This window comes from Cicer arietinum, chromosome 1, assembly GCF_000331145.2.
Source record: "Cicer arietinum cultivar CDC Frontier isolate Library 1 chromosome 1, Cicar.CDCFrontier_v2.0, whole genome shotgun sequence".
NCBI classification, from domain to species: Eukaryota; Viridiplantae; Streptophyta; class Magnoliopsida; order Fabales; family Fabaceae; genus Cicer; species Cicer arietinum.
The window spans coordinates 44,307,356-44,307,898 of record NC_021160.2 but is presented as its reverse complement, the minus strand read 5'-3'; positions in this window follow the sequence as shown (position 1 = coordinate 44,307,898).

Sequence of the window (543 nt, the reverse complement as noted above, 5' to 3'; positions counted from 1 at the left end):
TATTGCATACTTTTACCTTACTCAATCGCCAAAATCCCTTGTGGAAATTTGATAGAATAATCCATTTTGCTAGTCGAATATTGCAACCTAAGAATTTTTAATGGTTTAATTGCATTTTTTTCCCTCTATTTTATCCTTGCAGTAGTTTCATGTTTTAAAGTAGAATTTTCTGGGCCTCAATTATTACATTTATTGCAATTTTGATCTTAGTATTATTTTTTGGTAATGATGTGACATATATTTGAATGACATATCATAAAACATGTTGACATGACAAAATGCAAGTGAATTTATACTTATCCACTTCATGGAAAATGAAAATAATACATTTAAAACATAACAAAAATATTTTCAAAAATAAATTATAAAAACATGAAGTTATGAAGTTACACAAATAAATAAATATTTTTGTATCATATAAATATTTTAAGAATACTCAAAAAAAGAAATAAAAAATAATTTTATATAAAAAAGTTATTTTTTAAAATTTCAAAACGTTATACAAGTTTTAAAATATTATTTATTTTTTAAGTTTGCATTTCC